At 41.9% G+C, this 24,117-nt stretch overlaps 1 protein-coding gene across 4 annotated transcripts in view; it reads right to left on the bottom strand.

The window, feature by feature from the left end:
• The window catches only part of ARHGAP6 (Rho GTPase activating protein 6), a 448,084-nt gene that overhangs the window by 118,698 nt on the left and 305,269 nt on the right, over nt 1-24,117 (bottom strand). The gene's annotated exons all lie outside the window — the stretch shown is intronic.

Here is a 24,117-nt window from a genome sequence, read left to right on the forward strand (position 1 = left end):
AATGAAATTATATGATATGTACAATAATGTACTGAATTTTAAATTATTGGGGTAATTAGTTTTCCTAAGAAAACTTGTATTAAATGGAGCTTCAAATAGAGAATTGCGGTGATTTTGTATACAAGTCATTTCTTTCACTTAATAATTTTTAAGATGACAAACTGTACTGTATAGTCTTCAAAATGTTAACAGATGCATAAAATGGACTCATACAAGTTTTCTTTCCCACTCATATTTATATCTGAATCCTTTTTTCCTCCTACACCCACACAGAATTGTAAACAATCTTTTTAGGGTTTACATTACACAGCACCCACAGTAACTTTATTCCAGTACCTTTATGATCAAGGCTCCTTAATCATTTTCTGGAATGAATAAACATAACTTTACTGGGAGGGTCTTGATATTTAAACAACAACAAAAAACTTGACTTAAAAGAATTTAGATCCCATAAAAAATTAAGAAAACTTTTCATCAATTCTCATGAGCGAATTCCAATCAACATAGTAAATATTTATTTATCACCCTTTAGGATAAGGCACAATTCCAGACCCTGGTAAAAACAGTAAGTTCCCATCCTTAAGGAACCCAGAACATACCAAAGGGATAAAAGAAGCTCAGAAATACCGATTAGAGGAGGCCGAGCAGCACTGACACCATGACAGAATTATAGGCAAAATGCCCTGGCAAAAATGGCAGACTTGCTCAGCTAGCTGCACAACAGCTTTCCTCACCCCTCATTCCTTGTTGGCAAAGCTGGAATTATACCCAGCATCTGGCCTTTCACAAACTCAGGACAGATGAGGCCGTACCCTGGCTCAGGGAATGAGTGTTCACTCCTCCATGCCAATTACGGCATTAATTACAATAACATACCATATCCAACAATACCAAATATGGCATCTATTCCCTTTGCTAGTGACCGGTTTAGGAATGGGTTGTGATGGAACCTGAACAACGAATGGGGCCAGAAGGAAAGTCTTCTAGGAGAGGAAGAACTTCTGGGGAAAAAGATTACTTTCCAATTAAGCACACACACACACACACACACACACACACACACACACACACGTGGTCTTCTGTCCTTGGATCTATTTGTTTGAGGATACGATGCCTGGAACTGTGCCATATTATGACCAGAAGGGGTAAGTGGAAAGATGTAGAGCCCTTAAGTCTTTGGTGGCATCATTGTGTCCCTGAATTAACCAGCCCTGGAATCATCTAGATGGATGACACACTCTATTTCCATGCTAGTGTTTTTCAGCTGTGGGTCACAAATGATTAGTGGGTCATGACATCAATATCAGAAGCCCCATCATTTATATCATGTCAGCAAACTCTCTTCCAATAATGTAAAGCTTATATGTCCAGAACTAAGAATTATTTTGTCAATGATTTTCCTGAAAAAAAAATCCAATAGATAGATAGAGATATATATCCTGGTATAGTCTCCAAAATCTATGCCTCTCTGCACACTTTGTCTTTCACGGTTCATGAACGTATTGCCGTTACATTTATTTCTACTGAGAAACATTTTAAGGGTGTAAAGGATGATGTTACTTGGAGACTATGTGGAAAAAACACAAACCTTGGAGTCAGATTGGAGTTGCTTTCAATTCTTCGGATATAAGAGGATTCTCTGGAAAAGTCATTGACAAAATAATTCTCCTTTTATAATAAGTCAAATGACACACATACCTACACACATATTCAAATCACATTTTGAATTACAGGGAAAAAGTCAAGCTTTGGACTCTGAAGGCTATTCACTATGGAATGAGATGTACTGCATAAGTTAATTTTATGAGATATAGAAACTTGTGTATTCAGTTCAATCCCAAACATGTGTTTTAATGTTATCATTTTCATGGTAGGCCACAATGGACATTATTCCACCGCACTAAACAATGTATATTAACCACAAGATAGCATTTCCCTGATGGGCTAGAATGAGACTTATGAACACCCATCAGTGAGGTGTGTTGCCTTTGGCATTTTAGAGATCATAAAGCTCTTATGCCTGTTTTAAATTGCCCTCTCATTGTAACGGTTCCTTTCCGCTCTCAGTTACCACTTCTTTTTGTTAACGTATATATACAGCTTTTAATATGTAGCTTACTTTGTATACATATTCTCCATAACAAAATGAAGTACATTGGCCTCAGGATTGTTACTCTCAAAGTTCCACGATCACTTTGAGACTATTTAATTTCCTGACTCCCCAACTGTGGCAGATGGCTGCAACTGACAAAATTGTGACACGTAGATGTATGTAGCTGTCACCACATAGTGTAACATAACTGAGGTAAACTGAAGAAAACAGAGTGTTTCTAATTCATTAAGACTCGAGCTTAGTCAGCTGCCCAACGTTGTATGTATTTGAGTAAAATATGGAAGAAATTCACTAGATACTAATGACCAAGACTCAAAAGTACAGTCTGAAACAAATAGCAGTCCTAACCATAAATGCACTAATAAACCCAAACTTACACCCAAAGAATTCTCACATCAGGAAAAAAGCAAAAGTAGACTATCTACAAAGCTGTGCTCTGTCTTTGAGATCGAGCTGAAGAGTCCGATGAAGTCGAGGAAACCACCTCAAGGAAACTCTTATCTCACCGGAACCACTCCCATGTCACTAAGAAATCTGAAATCTGCTCTCCACTCATTCACTCTTTGTTGGTGAGGACTTCAATATGCACTCTAAATACACGTCTAGGAATTACCGAAGAGAGACATCAAAATGCATGAAAAGATACGTGCAAAGATGTTGATTACAGCATTATTTATACCATGAGAAAGTGTACCTCACTTACATTTTCTTACATCTAGCTGAAGGAATAATGGAAAAAAGTATGCCTTAGAAGAAACTTTAGTGGTGGAGCAAATGCTATAAACTAAAATTCAGGACCAAGATCATCTATCATATGTGCATATTACACACGACCATAACACAGAGGTAATTTAAACATATACCCATAAATATGCATAGACAAAAACCAGGAAGGGGATGCAGGTGTCTGTACAAAGATGCGATTTTTCCCACGATAAACATAAGTTGCTTCTGTAATCAGAATCACATTAAATTATTTAAAATTTTTTCTCCTTTTCTTCTGCTTCAATCCAGACACATCTCCTTCCTTCAGTTCCCTTTGATGTGACCTTTGGATCTTGGTGGGCCCCCTTCAGGTAAATTCCAAGTAGAAATGACTTCACGTGTACTTGATTTTTCAGAGAAATATTTTGACCAAAGAAGGGCAAAGGGAAAGGAACTAGGGGCTTTAGCAGGAAACGACCAACAACAACCAAAAAAACCCCCAAAAAACCCGAAAATGAACAACAAGACCAAACAACAGAAAAGAGATGAGCATTATAGGATGAAGACAGAAAAAAAACCAGAAAAATGACCATCAAAGTAGCTCCTGCTGAAATCCCGCCAAAGGTTAACTGGGTTCAAAGAGCAGGCAGGTCAAAGGTCAAACAATATCTAAGCCCTAAACCCTTAAGGAGGTAGGTGCTTGCAGTGACTTTTCACGTTAATGGGTCTCCTTTTGATTCATATAATGCCTGAACTATTCTGACTTAAAAATCATCAATTATCTCATTTCACTTTTGGGCTTCAACTGGCTATAATGGACTTTTTTGTGCTTAATGACATCAGGTCTGGATCATCTGAAGAGCTCAACCTCAATTAATAACAACTCCAATTAACCAGAAAATGCTCACAGCTCACACACTAGAAAGGGCAAAGGAAAATGCAACCTAACAAACTAATTTTCAAGCTGTATTTCCAGAACCACCTATCTTGATGGCCTGCACTGAAGATAGAGGTTGAGAGGGTTACCCGGAAGTAATCTTCACTTTGTCAGAGACAGGGAACAGATCAAAATTCACATTTTGTAGGATAATAATACCATGGAATATTTGAAATCAGAGACATACACTAAGTGCTAATTATACTCTATATTTGCCCTGTTCAGTATGTATCCCCACATGGCTATTCCAATTTAAAATAATTAAAAGTAACTAAAACTTACATTTCAGTTCCCCAGTCACGCTAGACATATTTTAAGGGCTAAAAGGCCACATGGGGCCAGTGGCTACCATACTGGACAGCAGGGACACAGAACATTCCCATCACCACCAAGAGTTTTATTAGACAGCGCTGTTCTATACACTATTTCCTGAGGTGGAAGAACAAGTCGTATTAATTCAAAGATTTTAAACAAAAGATGAGACAAAACAGACTTGCTGCTTAAAACTGAACATCCCAACTATCCATAACAAGTCATTTCCCCAGGATTCCAGGAATCGTGATCACGTATGGCAATTTTTTAAGAACTGTAGAAGTGCCATTCTCTTCCTCAGGTCAAATCACACACACCACAACGCTCTCCCCTCCAGTTTTCTTTTAAAACAGATGAATTCCGAGTTCAACTAGATTATTTTTTCTACTCGTAAGAAAAACTATTTTAGTTCCAAAGGAATAGCCCTTCATTTTCAGACCGCTACCAGCCATACCCACGATGGAGGTAGAAGGCTGGGGCTGCCCTTGACCTGGGGCTTCACTGGGAATAGGCCAAAGTTGAAGCTGATGGAAAGATAAAAGTAAGAAAAAAAAAAAAAACACAAACTTTTGTCCGTCCCTAAGGGTGGCTGACTGCCTGGAAACATCAGAAAATATTTACATTCTTTTCTGTTCTGTGGTTCAAAGCAACAGCAACATAGGACAAATGGGTGCACACACACATGCACACACACGCACATGCACACACATGCACACACACACATGCATACCGCCCACTAAGTTTACCGGCAGTAAAAGGACATGTGTGAAGACACACACTATTTGAGAAAGTTCTTCCCATTCTAATCATTTAGAGACTATATGGCTACTGTATCAATTATCATCACGAAGGCACATTATATGTCTTCCAATATAAGATTCTATCAAGAAAAAAGATCAAGTTTCTTATTTACAAGCAGGGTCAAGTTGACAACCTCCTCTCCCAACTCCACATAAAATGAAAACACTGACTTTTCCCATAAATCTGAACTTTGCCTCTTATCAGTAAACAATTGCTGAAAATAACAAGATTGAATTGAAGGCCAAGACTTTAAAAAGAAGACAAAATAGCTAACAACTGTATTAATTAGGAAAACATCCCAAAGAGATACGACTGTGAGGAGCTTAACATGGGAATCACAAGAGAAAAATAATTTCAACCAATTTCCCACGTTTCCAGAACATAGTGATCTCTAGTTGCGTTCCATATTGCTTTAATAAAACAGTCATCAGCCTATGTTTGTTGTGAAATTCTTGTTAATTGGAGTTTTTACTTATTGTTTCGTGATTTGGCTTATAATTCCTTTTGCCCTGACTGGTCTAGAGCCTTATCAGCAGGGATCGTTGGCTGACATTTAGTTATCCAAAAATACTTCCTTGCTGGGAAGAATTCATCTTGGCCTCATCTAAAACACCTGACTCTTCTAGAAGATAAATAATACTTGAGGAGTAAGATTGGGCTGGGAGTGGTGAGAAGTGAAGAGGTTGAGAAGAAAGGAATGGTCATTTGGGTCCTAAAACATTTGCCTTGATAAATCACATCTGAATAATCTATTAAAAAAATAACCAAGATCAATGAAGCTCCCTTACAAACAACACTGCCCTGTGGTCAACGAAAAATAGCCTAGGTTCCAGTATTTACTTTCTTTTGATAAGTAATAAAAAAATTTTAAACAATGTGAAAAATTGCCTCAAAATAGCCAAATCTTGTCGTCCTCTCCAAAAAAAATTTTCCATGCTTCAAATCTGTGGAATGTGGGGGCTCCCAGGCAAGTCAAATGTACACACAAGGGCAAAGATGGCTTCCCAGTATGGTGGTGGGCTTTGCAGGTTCCACAACCAGACTGTCTTAGGTTCACAATCACGAACTTTGCCTATCTCCTATGGGAATGTGGACAAGTTTCTTTAGCTTCTCTGTACCTCAGTTTCCTCATCTATAAAATGTAGTGTCTATCTCTGAGTCCTTTCATGTCGACGAGCCTCAAACTCAATAAATGTTGGCTATGGTACTTATAGCCAGAAAGGGAGCCTTCTCCGGGTTCTCCAGATCCCCCAAAAGGAACACTACACAGTTGGAATTGGAGATGATGTAGATTTTGGACCTAACACAGAAGCTTTCTATGCCAAACTCCAAAGTTGAACACATCCGTCATTTACCAATATGCCATCTCTGACATACAAGCAGCTGAACACCTCCCTTACTGACTGCTACCCTACACGATCCCTGCCTCCTATCCAAAATCACCAGAGGCTGTTCTTTGCCACACCTAAGGTCACCCTATGACCTTAGGTAATAAGAGAGTAAAACCACCTGGAGGGAGTCATGGGTTGCATAAGGCTCATTGGAGGCCAGAGCGTTAGACCTTCTCCCTCTGAATGTCTTCTTTTCACCTTCTTTGGAAGGCCAGGTTGCCGCATCTAGTGAATTCCAATTCCAACCCTTCCCTTGTTGCTCTGGCATTGGTCACAGTTCAGCTAATTCCACCTTAGGGCTTTCTTTACCCAACTCTTTTTCTCTAGAGCAGTGTTCTCGACCAAGGCAGCTGTCCCCACTAGAGGGCACTGGGCAATGTCTGGAGTCACAATGGCGGGGGTAGGGGGTGGGTGGGAATGAGAGTTGAAGTGGTACTATTGGTATCTAGTGGGTGGAGACCAGAGGTGCTGCTAATCATCCCACAATGCACAGGACAGGCCCCACAACAAAGAATGATCCAGCCTTGAATGTCAACACCACTGAAGTTGGGAACCCTACTCTAGAAAACAAGGCCAATATTGAATCACACTGTGTGTTCAGAACTTAACATACAGAAACAATGAAGAAATGTGGAAGTGTGAGTGCATTTTTTGATGTCTATTTATTTTTGAGAGAGAGACAGAGACAGAACATGAGCAGGGGAGGGGCAGAGAGAGAGGGAGACACAGAATCCAAAGCAGGCTCCAGGCTCCAAGCTGTCAGTGTAGAGCTCGACGTGGGGCTTGAACTCACAAACAGCGAGATCATGACCTGAGCCAAAGTCAGACGCTTAACTGACTGAGCCCCCCAGGTGCCCCAAGTCTGTGTGCAGTTTTAAAACATAATTGAAAAAGATGGGGCACCTGGGGGGCTCAGTTAGTTAAGTGTCAGACTCTTAATTTCGGCTCAGGTCATGATCTCACGGTTTGTGAGATCAAGCCCTGCATCGGGCTCTGCACTGATAGCTCGGAGCCTGCTTGGGATTCTTTCTCTCCCCCTCTCTCTCTGCCCCTCCCCCACTCATTCTCTCTCTCTCTCTCTCAAAAAAAAACAAATATATAAAAATATTTAAAACATAATTGAGGAAGAAAAACCTAGAGGTCAAATCTTAAGGTTAATAAACTTGATGTAGGACCTCCTACAGTAGGCTTTTCACTTCTTACACAAACTACATCAGCAAAATCCAAACAGCTTGGGGGGTGACCAAGATGTTAAAGAAAATTTGCAAGAGGAAGAGATAGCTGCCCCAGGATTAAGGGAGCTGGTGTCTCTAAATCAAAACCATTCTGCAGAAATTAGAATAGTTCTTTATTTCTTCAGAAGTTATTTAAAAGTGAGTGCGTTCGTTGTTTCTCGGGAGGTTGCTTAACCGTCATTGTGCTGCCTCTGTAATAAAGAGGAGAAAAATAACCAGACCATTGGTATAACTGCTGAATTAGAACTCATTTAGTTTGTCTGGGAAGAGTCCTGTTTTGGGATTTGCTTGAATTTGGCAGAATAATGAGAACTAAGTGGGCAGGGATTTCAGATGCCATAATGCTCGCGATTCTCAGAACCATCACCGCCCATGTATTCAGTGATGAATATAATCGAGTTTTTCTTACCAAATTATTGCCCAAAAGCTTCTGACAGCTATGGAGAGTGTAGAGAAAACACAGTTTTCTTGAGTGCAGACTTTGGGCAACCTACTATATTTGATGGATTCAGGACACGAGACATCCTATCTATCTGCCCAAGTACCAAACCCAAGATGCTCCTCTAAGTGTCCGTCCGGCCCCCATATGCCACACAGCAGGAGAACGGCCATAAATGAGCATCAGTTCAATGCCTGCTCCTTTGGAGACCTTCTTTTACTGGTCCACATGGGCTGGAGTGCTCAGGCCTCGAGCTTTCCCAGGATATGCTGGGCACGCTTCTATTTCAAGCAACTACTTGTTTCTACTTTGGTCTCCCTACTAGCCTGTAACCTCCTTGAGGAGAATTTGGAAAAACACGTAGAAACCGGTCAGTGTGCTTCATATCTGCTCAAGGAACCATTATTAGCATCAAAAAGCCACCATACTGTAATATAAAACTAAAGATAATAGTAACATTGAACATTTACTGGGCTCTTATTATATTCCAGGCATTGTTCTAAGCGCATGACATATATTAGCTCACTTAATTCTCACAACCTACAGAGGAAAAGCTGTCTCTGTCCCCAATTTACAGATGAGGAGTTGTCTAAACTTTCAACTTTAAAAAGAAATGCACTTCTTAAAGCACACACACACCCTGCCCCCTTTTTGATGAATGCAATTTGAAAGGTAAACTAATTTGCCATCCGCCTCTAGGATCCTAACTAAAATAATCTCTATCTCTTTCTAACAGTAAATACGAATTCAGCTCAATGGGACTCAGGAAGCTCGTCTCCTTGGTCACCGAATTTCTCCTACCCATTTGACCTCCCCAGGATGCACTTAGGAGCTAATTGTAAAGAAACTAAAGAAGCCCCAGGCTGATAACTTCTCTGCCACTGTGGTAAACCACTACAGACGGGTGGGGGGCCTCTGTAAATATGGGGAGGTATCACCACACCAGGACAGCACAGCCCTGGCGACCGCCCCAGCTGCGGTGTGCACCTGATCAGGAATGGCCCTCACTCCTTCCTTGGTTCCAGAAGATGGACTGAAAACAAATAAATGCAAGTCTGGTTCTCACAGGAACCGCAAGGTGTTTTCTCACTGACTCGTTCAGGGCAGGCTACAGTGGGAACCGACCAGGTCTTGTTAAAACAGGCAGGCCTCGGCCCTCCAGTACCTCCTTTCCCAAGTAGCCCACTAAACCCATACTCAGCACCTACGGAGCATCCAGATTCAAATAGATGAAAAGGTTCAGGGGCGCCTGGGGGGCTCAGTCGGTCCAGCGCCTGACTCTTGATTTTGACTCAGGTCAGGATCTCACGGTTTCGGGGGATCGAGCCCCACATCGGGTTCTGTGCTGACAGCATGGAGGATGCTTGGGATTCTCTCCTTCCCTCTCTCTCTCTCTGCTCCCCCCCCACTCACTTTCTCTCTCTGTCAAAACAAATCATGAATGAAAAGATTCAAATACCTCACTAGCTGCCGGCATTGCACCTTCCACAAATGTGAGCTATCAAGGTGACAGTCCAAACTTCTCCTCCCGCAGGGTTCCCACTAGAGAAGGACATGTTTGCAAATTTGTACAGGTGCGCACAGTACCGAATGCAGGCTCGGAAGGCTTACAAAAATCCCATTTTCACCCTGGATGCGGAACTTGGGCTCCACCTGGTTTCCACAAATGACTTTTTTCTGAACCTGAAGACAGGCACCACAGAGTGACTTCAAAATCAATTTCTTTTCCAAGACAGCGGTGGAGTTTGAAGGTACTTACCGTCTGAATGTGCAGTTCCTGTCGGCAGGATTTACAAAGATGGTTGGAAAATAAAGGGGGATTTACTGCCTTTGTGGCTCATTTTCCCACAAATAAAACACAAATGTTCCCGAGGAACGGTGATAGGTGTCGAGGAACCTACGATCGCTACAACCTGAGTTGACTGATTTTCTAGTTACTATTACTGTGGCACTATTCCAAGTTAATAAGAAGAAAAGATGGATTCTGAGGTTCTTTCTGTGAAATCATAAAAAACTGGAAGCATAAAAATCTAAGATTTGCACCAGAGACCACAGGCAGCAAATCCAAGGCTTTCCAATTTTCTGAACCAATCATCTGCCTTTGCCTCATGCAGCGGCCACAAGGGAAGAGTCACCCCACGTTTTGTGGTTTCACATGAGTACCTGTGTTGCTTGTCAATGTCGTAGAATCTGGCTCCTTTGTCCTAGTGAGGAAAAGGACAATGTTTGCCCTTGTCCCAAATGTCTGTCATTATATGGTACCCACTAAACCAGAGCCAGAGAGGGGCTCAAAAGCACTGCACAGGAGACCACTGAGACCTGCTGAATAACAGCGTAAGTCGGGGTGCATCACTAAAGTCAAAGTGTGTCAATTTAACAATACTGAAAACGACAGCCCAAAGGGAAGGCGCAGAAGAAATGACGGGTCCTTACTGAGATCTGCTCTAAGCTTGCAATAAAAATACGAGTGCCTTGGCAATCATAGGTAACATTCCAGTCATCCTGGCTCAGAGGCTCCGAACCTTCTCCTAAAGCAACAGTCAGAGACATCGTAAGTGTCATTTGAACCGTCTGAACTTTGAAGCTGAAAGAGACTTGAGAGCTGGAACGAGCAGAGAGAATCCCTCCAAAGCTATTGCCTCTCTCACTCTTTCTTGCTTGTGGCCACCTTCCCCCAGTGCCGCTCCAGGATTATCAGCCCCATGATGTCTTTCGCATCTGCCTCACTTGAAGCAGGAGGCTCCAGGCACAGAGCCCGAAGCGAATGCATCTTCTCACCTCCCCAGGGCCCTTACACCTCAGCAGTAGCAGCAGCTCCAGGCAGAACTGACCCCCCATCCTCTCCACGCAGAGCCCCTGTCCGGTGTGGGAACAGAGAAGGAGGCTGGAGACAGGGCCACCGCTCAAAGGGCCGGAGTCGGGCAGGCAGTCTCCCCGGCTGGAATGCACAGCTAGAGGCCCTGGGAGGGAGAAGACCTGGGGTCACCGTGATCCTCTGAGTCAGACACCCTGGGGAGCTCTCAGCTCCGAAAGGTCTCCTTCAGCACACAAGGCAGAGAGGCACCACGCACTTGCAGGGGGAAGAATCTGGAAGCTACAACGTGGAGGTAAATGCTTACATAGACATATGCCAGTTTATAGTCAACGGTAGAGATACAACAGGGATGTCGGAGGGAACCAATCATTTGAATGAAATGCTCACTCACTCACATATGTGATAGGGGACTTGTATGTGTCCAGATATATAAAGGACTCTTACAACCCAATAATAAAAAGACAAATAACCTGATTTAAAAGTGGGCAAAGGCTCTGAACAGCCATTTCTCTGAAGATCATACACAAATGGCCAATCAGCATATGAAAAGATTCTCGACATCATCAGCCATCAGGGGAATGCAGATCAAAACCACAAGAAGATACTAGATCACACTCACTAGGATAGGTAAAAAGAACTGTTGGCCAGGAGGCAGAGAAATTAGAACTCTCACGTGTTGCTGGTGGCAACGTAAAATGCTTTGTAAAACGATTGGTTGGTTTCCAAAATATTAAAACTAGAGCTATCTTACCATATGATCCAACAATTCCCCTCCCAGCCATATCCCCGAGAGAACTGAAAATACACGTTCACACAAAGCTGCTGCACAAAATTGTTCACAGCAGCACGATTCACGATAGCCAAAAGATGGAAATAAACCAGTCACAGAAGACCACATATTGTAGGATTCCATTTATATGAAATGCCCAGAATCCATAGAGTGGCAAATCCACAGAGTGGCAAAAGGTTAGTGGTTGCCAGGGGTTGAGGGGGATGGGAAGATTGTGGGCAGTGATGACTAAGGATTGCAGGCTTTCTTTTGGGGGTGATGAAACTGTTCTAAAATTGATTGTGGTGACGGGTGTACAACTCTATGGATATACCATTAAATTGTACACTTAAAGTGAGTGAACTGTATGGTATGTGAATTATATCTCAACAAAACTGCGACATTAAAAATGAAATGCTAACCCTTATTCCCTTGCCACAGCCCTTCCCCAGTTACACTGGGCTCTTCTGAAGTCACCATGACTCCTGTTGATTCACCAATGCGGCTTGGCAAGGGCCATGGTGAGAGAGGGCCTCCATCAAACAGGGAGTGACAAATGCTGGCCCCTGGCACATCAGGCCCCATCTCCTCAACTTCATTTCGAGGCCACTGATGACAAGGATCCTGCTCCAGCTTCTTGTTTAGCCCCGCTTTCCCCCGACACCTTCACTCCCGAGTGGTGACTCCCTTCCCGACATGCCCATGGTTCCCATCTGTGAGAGTCCTTTTGAACTTACAGTTGCCCTTGTATCCCACGTGGCTGCCCTCCCCAAATAGATTACATGTGACTTGAGCACAGTGACCTCACAGCTCAGTGACTTTCTCATAGCTGAACTTCAGTAGTTAATTGTGATCCTTCAACTCATGGAAGTTTATGGATCCTTCCATATCCATTAACTTTCCAAACGATTTTGGGGCACAGTGGACCAATTCCCATGAAGATTATTTTCTTTGCGATAGCTGGTTCCATCCTGCCCCCTGCTCAAGATTTTGCTCGAATCAGTGCATTCTATTAGAACTAAAGTCTCAAGAGAAAGGTTTGCCAGTGACGCCGGGTCACTTTAATGCATGGTGTCTGCAATTTATCACATTTCAGACCAACATGTAATTTCTGCCTATTCCGGATTTGCCTTCAAATGTTTTAACCCTTAAAAGTTCCTTATATTACTCATTTTTACGAGTTGGTACCATTGCCCTCAGAAGGATGTCCAGGGAACTACGAAGGAGTAGTCCTTCCCACTGGAGGATAAGCAAGGCTGCAAATGAATGTTCCCAAAAGACCCCGCCTGTGTTCACTCTGTGCTGCAATGTCCACACAGGCTTTTTCTCAAACACATTTGGGTGCTGTGGGTAATAGATGTCAAATAATAAAACTCAGAGGCACACGCTATGTTACTTTTTAAGGGAAAAAAGTGGGGGGAATCAAAGGGTTTAACAATTTTATTCACTGGCTTACATTCAGTGACTCTGGCAATTTGGCCACTGCTCAGGTTTGTGAATTTCTATGGAAAATGAACTGTGTTTGGCAAGCCCGATGAAATATGAGGCTGATAAACAAATGTTTCATGCTTTCTCAAGACCTTATGCCACTAACTGTGTGGGATTGGAAAAACTGTTCAAATGTCAATTTAAATGTCAATCGAAGCACTGTAAATACACGATTTTCTATACCCATACGATTTGATATAATTCTGTTGACTTCAAGACCATAACTTGAACTAAAGTTTCTTAGCATTTTAATCACGAAATGTTTCACAGGGAATGCAAACTTCAGGTTAGGCAAGTTGAGTCAGTAGAGCTCTGTTTCAGAGTCAGAAATGTCAACGCAGTCCTTTATTGTACGCTACGGAGAATCGACTGAAAAGTCAATTGACATAAAGGTTGTTAGGAAGCAGGTCTTGAACTCAAAAAAAGGCTTGGGCCAAAAGTAATAAAACATTATTGTAACAGCCCAAATCATTACATAAAAGAACACTGTGGTGAATTCCGTTGCAAAGTTCATGACTCGTGAATATTATCTCCAAACCAGTCATCTCTGAGTTTTATAGAGTCGGCTATCCAGCTGCCTTTTTGACCCTTCCATCTGGTATCTCAGGGTCATCTCAAACTTCACTTATCCAACGCTGAACTCTTGACTTTCCCTTCTGGCAAATGTCTTTGTACCTAAGCCTCCTACATCTCAAGAGGTGTTGATAAAGCATTTATCTCAGTGGCTGGCATGCACGCCCGCTCAATAAATGTTGCTGCTGCTGATATTGATGATGATTGATGACGATGATTTTTATGCACCCAATTAGTCGAGCCAGAAACCAAATAGCTTTTCTTTATTCTTCCCTTCACCTCACGTCCCACATTTAATCCATTCCCAGGTTCTGTCAACTCTGCCCCCCAAATAAATCAGGAATCCGAACCCTCCTCTCCAACTCTGCTTTCATCACCCCACCTCCAGCTTCCATCATATTTCTCCTGAACAAACGTGACAGCCTCCTAACCAATCCAACCATGTCTGCTCTTGCCCTTACCCAGTTAATTGCCCGTGGGGGAATCCAGAATGATCTTCTTGAACACAAATCTTCATTACTAAGACATATATGGTACTTACCATGCATTTATTAAATATGCTAAACTACCTTCTGAGGTAGGTCGTGTTATTACTTCCATTTCACAGGTGAGGAATTGAGCAAAGAGAGGTTGGAACAGATCCAAGGTCACTCTGCTTCTAAGAGGCCAAGCTGGAATTCACACCGAAGCAGTCCGGCTCCGAGCTGAGTGCCGCTGCACAAAGTACCACGCCACACCCAAGCTTTGATGAATAACAAGCAAGCAGAGATGGCACTTCGCTTCCATTGCTCTTAGAGTAAAATCCATCTGCATAGGAATTCCCTATGCAGACCCAGAGGGTCTGGGCCTACTTCCTCCCTCCCCTCTCTGCCTCTCACTTTCCTCCCGTTCTCCTGACACTCTTGGACAGGGCAAGCTTGGTCCAGTGTAGGCGGTTTTACCCATGCTGTTCCCAGTGCCTGAAATGCTCTACCCAGGGCTGGCTACTCCTTCTTTATTCCTTAATCCCACTCCTTCAGAAAAGCCTTCCCTGGCCTCCCCTGTCTGCAGTTGATGTCCCCTGGCTTCTTGATGTCAACGCCCTGTTGGTTTTTTTCCCCAGCATCATCTGAACCTGTTTTTGCTTTCATATGCTTGCCCATTTGTCTACTGACTGTCTCTCCCACTTGCCTGGAAGTTTCACAATGATAAATATTGTTTACCACTATAGTTCTCCCACCCAGCATCATGCCTGCACAGAGTAGATGGTGAGAAACTCTGATAAATGATTGGGTGCAGGCAAGAACGCTCTGGCGATATGAAACAACCATCTAGACCTTACGTTCTCTAAGTGTGACTGCAGGATCAGAACCAGATTCACCTGAAGATGCGTTTTATCAAAAGTAGAGTTGGGGCGCCTGGGGGGCTCAGTCAGTTGAGTGTCTGACTTCAGCTCAGGTCATGATCTCACAGTTTGTGGGTTCGAGCCCCGAGTCGGGCTCTGTGCTGACAGCTCAGAGCCTGAAGCCTGCTTTGGATTCTGGGTCTCTCTCTCTTTCTCTCTGCCCCTCCCTCCATTTATTCTCCACCCCCCCCTTCAAAATAAGTAAATAAATATTTTTAAAAAGTAGAGTCCCAGGACTCTGTGTTAAACACTTCCTTTTGAGGCCTATCAATTTATTTTCTAAAGGATTTTTATCATTTTGATTTTGACATGACTTGGCAATGAGTAACTCCTAGAATTATTGTTTGGCTGTGATTTTAAGTAATCATTGTTCACTTTCAGCAACACTCGCTAAAAGAGAAAAACATGTAAGTTGCTTTCGCATGTGATAAGATTATTTAAAAGAGTCACTGACGATGAAATTGATATATACTATGGTTTTAGAGATATAGGTAAGCATTTGCATAGTTACCTTGGGAGCCAATAACTTCCTTTTAAGCTTGCAGACATTTGTGTGGGCTCCTGGAAAGCTTGTGGTTCTTGGGCCCTGTAATCAGATAATGATGTGTAATGGAGTCCAGTCCCAAAATGACCACAGTGAGCCTTCTGGGGCTCAGGAATCTGCATTTTTAAGAAACTTTCCAGGAAATTCTTGTGCAAATAAAATTTGAGAGCTATTTTGTCTATCTAGACTATATATATTGTTTTAGAAAAATATACCACAGAGATCCAATGTCCGCTCTTTAAATCTGTGGTTTAATTCTGAGAAATCCAAGATAACATTTCACCTGGAGGAAAAACATACACTATTAATTGATCTTCAGCTCGCTAAGTGCCCATGAATGCAAATTATCAGTAACCTTTTTGGTAAAATAAATCATCTCTGCTAAATATCTTTTATAGCCTGCATACACACAGGGAAAGAAAGAAGACATTTCCCACCTTGGAGGGGAAGGATGAACCATGTGGCCAGATAAAAAGAATAATAAGGTAGGTGCTTTAGCCCATAACTTGATTATGCTTTAGGCTATACGTGGACAGTGCCAAGGAAATTAAAATTGAAGGCAGAAGGAGCTTCCTGGCTCGCTCAAATGACAAAAGTGGCTGGTTTTTTTCCTGATTGTCCGAGTTCTTCAACTTCCTCCCAACCTGCTCCTCTCTGGTCTCCCCCAGCTAAGTCAATGGCAAGTTCGCCCTTCCAGTGACTCAGGCTGAAACCTTGACTCCCTATTCCCTTTAACTCCCTAACATACTCCATGGCCAATCCATTAGTAAAACCTGTTGGCTCTATCTTCAAAACATGCCCCAATCTGACCTCTCCTCATCATTTCCACTGCTCCACGCTAGTCCAGGCTAACATCATCTCTCACCTCAATTCATAACAAAATTGCTAAATGACGCAGCATAGAGACTGGTTTTGTAAAACCGTCTCTAAAATAGTCACTTCTCCTCCGTGAAGACAACCCCTTGAAAAAAAGCTTTGGATTGTCAATGAACCACTTCCTGTCATATCTTTTTCTACAAAGGTATGAATGCAGAGGACCCAGAAAAAACATATAGGTGCAGAAGAACTTCCCCAAATCCCGCAGTGAGAACTTGAATCGCTGTGGAGAATGTGTCTATTCTTTCGCAGTTCACAGGATTCTTAATATCTGGGGGCGTGCTGAGCCGATCTTGGAGGTATCAGCCCTCCTGCCCATGACTGATCCTGGAACCCAGACTGAAAGCTGTCGGCCTTCCTTACAGCCAGGGCACGTGAGGGAAAGGTGGCTTGAGGCTTCTGCAAAATGCTTCTTTGAACGTAAGCAAGAGACGCAGGAAAAGAAAACATTTTCTTCCTGTATGCCAGGGTTTCTCAACCTCAGCACTACTGACATTTTGGATTGGGTTATTCACTGTTGTGGGGGACTGTCCTGTTCACTGCAGGATGTTTAGCAGTGACGCAGGCCTCTACCCACTAGATGCCAGGAACAGCTCTTCAGTTGTGACAAACAAAAATGTCTCCAGACATTGCCAGGTGTCCCTTGGTGGTGGTGGTGGTGGTGGGTGGTTACCCCAAGTTGGGAACCACTGGCCTAAAACATCATCGGATTTATCTCAACTGCCCCAGGTTCTCTCAATACTAGCTTAGAGATGCTGAGGGGAACATCAAGTGAAGAGAATTACAGGAAAAAGATCCAGAGTCACTGCATGAAGCCCACCGTACCTGTGATTATCTAGAATTCCCAACCATGGAAGCTGATTTAAGTGGGTTTTGGTGTTATTATGTGCCAGGAGCATCAAGGGGATCTGGGGCCCACCAGCACAGCTCATAGTACACTGCTTTGTTCTGGGGCATCCCACAGCTTGCAGAAACAACCTAGGTCCCACCCTGAGACAAGACCCTATGGGTTCAGTTTTATGTGTAGGACAAAAATAAAATGGCTCATTTCCCCATCTGTTAATTGCTGCTTATCCACACTCGCCATGGAACTGTAGAATTTCAGAGCAGAAAGAGTTATAGGGAAAGGGAATTCAGCAAAAACCAATGCCCATGTTTATCTTCAGAGGAAGGCTTTCAAAAGAGGATTAAGCCACGTGACTCCAAATATCAGGAAAAGAGTCATTATCCACTTTGCGTAAAAAGCAAAGGGAGACATTCTCTTGTGCCCACATACACTCAAATATTCCCTTCTCCCTAATAGGAGATGCTACATGGTTTCAATGACTAAATCAATTACCTATTTGCAGTGGACTTCCTGTCATTTCTGTGGGAAGAACTGTCATTTAATTTCACCATCTAGCAGCATTTTCTGCCAATGTGAAAACTGATGAGCAAATAGAGCTGGCACAGTTGAGAGATTCTTGAATTCAAGGTGTAATGGGGACGGGAGGAAGATAAAATTGTAATCCATTTCTCTTATCATTTTTACTGCCTTGTATATATTGATTTATAATATTATCTTTGCCTACTATAAAAGCAATGCAAGCATATAACCAAAAACATCAGAACTATAGAAATAAGCAAAATGAGTAACAGTAAAATACTCTATAATCCAAGAATCAATCACTGATTATGTCTTAGTGGATATTCTCCCAAATAGTTGTCTTGCATATTGAGAATTTCCTTCCAAATAGTACCATATTATTTTGAAACCTACTACAATGTATTTTAAGATGTCCTTTTATTGGGGTGCCTGAGTGGCACAGCCGGTTAAGCAGCAGACTCTTGATTTCAGCTCCGGTCATGGTGTCACGGTTCGTGAGCTTGAGCCCCGCATCGTGCTCCATGTGGACAGCGTGGAGCCTGCTTGTGATTCTCTCTCTCCATCTCTCTCTGCCCCTCCCCAGCTCATGCTCACGCTCTCTCTCAAAAATAAATAAATAAACTTTAAAAAATTCCCTTTTATTACATCTTTAAGTTGTTCTAGTTCATCACTACAAATGGTGCCTCATATGAATGGCTGACTGGAAATAAGTTATGCACACTCAAAAACAAAAATGCAAAGGGCAGACACAAGCAAAAGGAAGCCTGAAATACAGACCAACGTTTGTGATATTATTGGCTTCCAACTTCTGTTCCCATTCACTTGTAGATCCAAACACAAAAAGCGACCTCAAAGAAGGCAAAGGGAAGAGCAAGCAGTCTTACAGGGAAGGGAAGACCCCAGGACGACAGGCACGATAGAGCACATGCTGCAGGAACGTCATGGAGAAACATTCAACAAATGCAGATTTTCTCTCTAAGTCACAGAGCCGTTGCCTCGAAAAAGAAAAGGTTGACCCGGGGCACCTGGGGGGCTCGGTCACTTTAGCGTCCTACTCTTGATTTCAGCTCAGGTCATGATCTCAAGGTTCATGAATTCGAGCCCCACATGGAGCTCTGCACTGACGGTGGGGAGCCTGCTTAGGATTCTCTCCCTCTCTCTCTGCCCGTCCTGTGTTCATGCTCTCTCTCTCTCAAAATAAATAAATAAACTTAAAAAGAAGAAAGGCTTTACCCAGTCACTTAGTACAATGAAATAATTTGCTCCCCTGCAAAACCTCTGTGATGGCAACTCCAAAGACCTATATTTACATATATATCCACACATCTGTATGCATATCTATATCTGTGTTTGTAATCGTATGTGTATTTCAACCTATACCTATGTCTGTACCTACGCATGTATTATAACCGTCCCTGCATATCCATCCACCCATGTACACGTCAGTGGTTCTCAAACTTGAACAGGCACCAGAATCCTCCAGAGGGCTTGTTAAAACACAGATTCAGCACCCCCCCCCACCACACACCCCCATCCGAGTTTCTGATTCAGCTCACAGTGCACAATTTGCATTTCTGATAGGCTCCCAGGTGCTGCAGACACTGCTGGGGTGGAGACTACCCTTTGAGAAGCGCCACCTACACGGGCACCTCTATGGTCACCTCTGTGTCATCACCAATCTGGATTTTAGGCAACATATGGCTACCTTCACATACTCTAATTTCCATTATCATCGGCCGTCAAATGTATTTACATTTTAACAATTCAGGTTTATTTTCCAAATGGTGAGACGAGACAGGGACGACCCAAGGGCTGCTTCATTTTGAAATTGGCCCAGCTTTTGGAAACAAGCTCTTGACAAAGCAATTTCTAATTCTCTAAACACTTGCGAGAAAATACCACACAGAACAGCAGATGCTGTTCTCTTAACTTCTTCTTTTCAGGTCCAGAGCCATTGTCTGCAGTAGCAAACCAACCACATTACTTCCAGTCAATTTTCGCTTTGCTGGATGTCAACCCTGTTAGCCATATTCGAGGTGTGGTTCAAAGAACAAAGCTTCTCAGAGACAGCTCCGTGGCCTGCTTCCTCGCGTTAGTTTGACAGCGCTTGATATAAGGGTTATGTTGGCTCATGTCTGCAGCATGCGATGGGAACACAGTTCCCCAGATTGCCAACCTTAACCTAAATAAAAGCTAGGCCTGCATCTCCTCAGGGTCAAGTTAAAAGAGTGTGGGCTGTGCTGTCTCAGACCTCAGCGGGTACCAATTAGTGGGAGACAAGACATGTACACAAGGAAATGTAATCGGTAATTTTAGTGGGTAAACAGTTGCAAGATTGAGGGAAGAGAAAAAAGTCACTCTGTGCTGGTGCAGTTGGGAAAAACTTCATATTCCATTTGTTCAAATCCTTGAGAAACAAAGGTTGTTTTCGTCCAGAAAGTGAAATGCAGACATTGAAAAGGGAGGCATATTTTTACAGATGAGGTCAAAGTAAAGACTGGAGCAAGGAGTTAATGTGTGTGATGAACAGGGAATAATCCCAAGAATGACGAATTTCACTACTGAGGAGGATTATAAATTATGGCCACCTGCAACCCATCACAAATGTCTTCCACGATGGGAGAATAGGAAAAAACTTGTGCCCTAATAGAGAAAAAGAAGATGTGTTTTGGCCAGTTCAGAGAAAATATCTCTTTCCCCGTTGGTAGACAGACAGACAGACAGACAGACGGAAAGACAGACAGACAGACAGACAGATAGATAGATAGATGCACATGCGTATGCACACACTCTCAGATTTTATGAAAAAATTCCAACTTATATATAAGATCCCCTTGTTCCATCAAACATTCCACATGCCCCTAATTGCAAATATTTCAGCAAATAGCCACTGAATAAATGATGTAGTCAGAAAACATCGAAATAAAGCTGTCATTTTAAAAAATCACAAAGTGAAGAACTCCTAGGCTATATTAACAAAAAAAAAAAAAACCTGCATTTTAACATCTACAGCTGTAGAAACACGTAAGTGGTGGCTTTTTCTTTTTTGTTGTTAAAGATACATCCAATATAAAAGGATAACTTGTCACAAATTGTGCTGTGGAGAGAGTTTATTGGAAGCATTGCAGTAGAAGAAATGTGACTGTTCTTTAGAGTATTTAGATGCAACAATTGGCCTGTGGTTTCAATTTGTTTAAAAACTGTTTGAGTAGGCACAAATTTAGTTGCAAAATGGTATTTTGAAGCAAAAAATCAGTAGAAAAGACAGGAAAAGTGAACGTTTTCCAAAAGTAATATCCTTTCGAAAGAAATGTAATATTTTATATGTAAAAAATAGTGAGATAAATGCTACTCACAAGTAACTTCTCAATACAATGAATGAATGAAAACAACAATGCATTTTAAAAATCTGTTGGTTCTGGGGTGCCTGGGTGGCTCAGTTGGTTGAGCCTCTGACTTTGGCTCAGGTCATGATCTCAGGGTCTGTGAGTTTGAGCCCCGTGTCGGGCTCTGTGCTGATAGCTCAGAGCCTGGAGCCTGCTTCGGATTCTGTGTCTCCCTCTCTCTCTGACCCTCCCCGCTCATGCTCTGTCTCTGTCTCAAAAATAAATAAACATTAAAAAAATTTTTTTAATAAAATAAAAATAAAAATCTGTTGGTTCTTCAATCTTAGCTCCCAGAACTTACACGCGCGCACGCACACACACACACACACACACACACACACACACACTCACTCATTTTCAAATCAAATGTAATCCTATTAAAAACATCAGAAATGCAAAGACATTTGTCACAGGAATGGAGTAAAACTTTTTACGCCCATCATTAACATAAACGGACCATAAGGATTAAAGCTCCCTGTATCTTAACTGAGAAATCTTTCTGAAGGAATTGCAGTTAAAATGACAGCTCTGGTAAAGGAAATAAGGGACCTATTAAGAGATTATCTTTTCTTTGTACTGTGATGGGACATACATGAGTAAGACAGTTGGCATGCCCACCAAGACACTGAGGCCAGCTTTAAAGTTGCAAAATGTCCCAGGTCTGAGGAACATCTCCAGAAGTTGTTGGAAAATGAGGAAAAATATTTTCATGAATCATCTATAGTACAGCGTGTCTTAACCTTGGTATTCTTGACATTTGAGGCCAGGTCATTCTTTGTTGTAGCAGACTGTCCTGTGCATTAAGGATGTTTAGCAGCGTCCTGGTCTTCACCCACTAGATGCCAGTAGCAAACCATCCCCTCTCAATTGTGACAACAAAAATGTCTCCGGACATTGGCACGTGTCCTGGGGGGCCAAATTCCCCCAGTGAAAAGCACGGAGAGCACACGTTTAAATAAAGTTTTTGATCAACTGATGTCTTAAATATTATAAAACTCTCCAAAATTTTATATTCATGCAGAACTCATTTTGTGAATTTTACCCGTGTGGTACGCAAATTTTCATATTTAATCACAACAGATTGACAAATCTGGAATGACTGTGTCTTAGGAAGAAACATGTAAAGAAATGCACTAAAATGCTTTTGATAATTTTATGAAAATCCCCAAGGATCCTCATCCAGAATTTGTGATTTGGGGCTTACATCACAACGTTAACACTGTTTTGCATAATGCTCTCTTCAGAATCGAAGCACAGATTGTGTTAGCATTGGAAAGTGTATGGGAACCGTGTTGCTTATTATTACACTTTACATGAAGGAAAACAATCTGTTTCCCCTGTTTAAATAGAATCTTGGAGTAATATCGCTGAGGATGGTATATCCTGAGATTCTAAAGATTTTGATATTAGTTATCGGATGTATCTTAGGCAAATATTAATAGTTCGTATCAATTACTCAGTAATCAGCTAGGGGAAAAAAACCTCCCTGGTGAGATTATTACAGACACCCCCAACTGCAATAACCACTTAAGTGAGATTTTTGCCCTTAAAATTTGTTTTAGCAGAACTCGCTAGTAAAATGAACAAAGAGAAAGTGTGTTCAAGCCAAAGGCTGTTGACTCTACTTACAGTTTTTTAACCTGAGAAATTAATATTCCAGATAAAGAAAACAGGCAAACATCCTTGGCTAGGTTTATTTAAAATTATGTGATGACATTGTTTAATGACAATAAATCTGGAGATCAAAATGCTTATCAATAACTATTAAAATTAGAATCCATTCACTGGCAATGAAGAGGAATGACTCAAAGTTGACAAGAAATGCTGTGCATTTTGAAGAATAATTTTTATTGAGCTATAATTGACATACGTATGGTGATGGATGTTAACTAGATTTATTGTAGTGATCATTTTTCAGTGTATACAAATATCAGGTCATTACATCGTACACTTGAAATTAATATGTTTTATATCAATTATAGCTCAATAAAAATTAATAAAATTAATTTTAATAGTTACTGACAAGCATTCTTTTTGTATCTATGTGCTTTGTTTTTTGAGCAAGTCAAGTGGTGACAAAATGCCTCCTTCACTAATAAAGGGGAAAATATGAAAGCTATAATATTTTTCTAAAGTGCTCCTTTCTTCCTCATTTCTTTTTATAATTTTCTCATGAACATGATTCATTCGCCCCTAAATATAATCATATTATCATATCACTAAAAGACATTTCACGGGGCGCCTGGGTGGCGCAGTCGGTTAAGCGTCCGACTTCAGCCAGGTCACGATCTCGCGGTCCGTGAGTTTGAGCCCCGCGTCGGGCTCTGGGCTGATGGCTCAGAGCCTGGAGCCTGTTTCCGATTCTGTGTCTCCCTCTCTCTCTGCCCCTCCCCCATTCATGCTCTGTCTCTCTCTGTCCCCAAAATAAATAAAAACGTTGAAAAAAAAAAAGACATTTCACATAATTAAACACACAAGTCAGAAAGAAATCTTGGTTCGTCTGTACATATAAATTATTTGTCCAGAAAATACTGTCACTATGTTATTCACATTCCCACACAAATAAACATCTCAAACCTAAATTTTGGCTTCTGTAACTATTTGACATTTATTGTTGAAATGATAATGATCTGAATGAAACCTCATTTGAAAGAGGAAAGCATCCTAGATCAAAGTTCTTTTTTAAAAAAAAAAAAAAGCTAGGGGCTCTAGGGTGGCTCAGTCAGTTGAGTGTCTGTCTGACTCGATTTCAGCTCAGGTCAGGATCCCAGCATCATGGGATCAAGCCTCGCATCGGGCTCCGCATTCAGCACAGAGCCTGCTTAAGATTCTCTCTCTCTCTCTGCCCCTCTACTCCCCTTGCTCTCTCTCTCTCCCTCAAAAAACAAATAGCTATATTTCTCTTGCTAGAGTAGTGGCTCTCAGCTGCGGTGCCTTTGCACCTCACAGGACATTTGGAAACATCTGGAGACATTTATGGATG

Source organism: Acinonyx jubatus, chromosome X (genome assembly GCF_027475565.1).
Source record: "Acinonyx jubatus isolate Ajub_Pintada_27869175 chromosome X, VMU_Ajub_asm_v1.0, whole genome shotgun sequence".
Classification (NCBI taxonomy): domain Eukaryota; kingdom Metazoa; phylum Chordata; class Mammalia; order Carnivora; family Felidae; genus Acinonyx; species Acinonyx jubatus.